Source organism: Cucurbita moschata, unplaced genomic scaffold, assembly GCF_002738365.1.
Source record: "Cucurbita moschata cultivar Rifu unplaced genomic scaffold, Cmos_1.0 Cmo_Scf00042, whole genome shotgun sequence".
NCBI classification, from domain to species: Eukaryota; Viridiplantae; Streptophyta; class Magnoliopsida; order Cucurbitales; family Cucurbitaceae; genus Cucurbita; species Cucurbita moschata.
This window is the reverse complement of record NW_019268558.1, coordinates 366,804-367,886: the sequence shown is the minus strand read 5'-3', so window position 1 is coordinate 367,886 and position 1,083 is coordinate 366,804.

Below are 1,083 nucleotides of genomic sequence, written 5' to 3'. Positions count from 1 at the left end.
GGGTAGATACTAACCTCTGTTTGAGTTCTTTGAAACTAACCTCACACTGACCATTCTAGGTGAACGACTTTCCTTTCTTGGTCAACTCAGTAAGGGGGGTGGCGATCTTGGCGAAATCCTGCACAAACCGCCGATAATACCCTGCTAGTCCAAGGAAACTTCGTACTTCCGTCACTGTGGTCGGGCGAGGCCAATTCGTCACCGCTTCAATCTTTGTTGGGTCTACGGTGATTCCCATGCTTGAAACTACATGGCCAAGAAATCCCACCTGTTCTGCCCAGAATTCACACTTGGAGAACTTTGCAAACAACTTGTTCGTTCTCACAGTGGTCAGCACTTGCCGGAGATGTTCCTCGTGTTGTTCCCTAGTCTTGGAATACACAAGGATATCATCGATGAAGACGATCACGAAGTTGTCTAAAAACTCTTTGAACACTTTGTTCATCAACCCCATAAATGCTACTGGAGAGTTGGTCAAGCCAAACGACATTACCCTAAACTCGTAATGTCCATACCTTGTGCGTAAGGCTGTCTTTGAGATATCACTCTCCTTAATCCTTAACTGATGGTAGCCTGATCGTAAATCAATCTTTGAGAACACAACTGCTCCTTGCAACTGGTCGAACAGGTCGTCGATTCGGGGCAAAGGATACTTGTTTTTAATTGTCACTTTGTTAAGTTCCCGATAGTCCATGCATAAGCGCATAGAGTCGTCCTTCTTCTTCACAAATATCATTGGGGCTCCCCAAGGAGACACACTTGGTCATATAAAACCTTTGCTTAGTAGCTCTTGAAGTTGCAACTTTAGTTCTTTCAGTTCAACAGGGGTCATTCTGTACGGGGCTCTTGATATAGGGGTTGTTTCTGGCTCAAGTACAATTTCGAATTCCATCTCATACTCTGGGGGTAGGCCCGGGAGATCTTCCGGGAACACGTCCACAAATTCTCTCACTACTGGCACTGAGTTAATGCTCGCCTCAGTTCGCCCTAATTCCACCATTTTTTTAAATTAATTAATTTATTATTATTATTATTTTAACTATTTTTATAATTATTTTTATTTGTTTATTTCTTTATTTATTT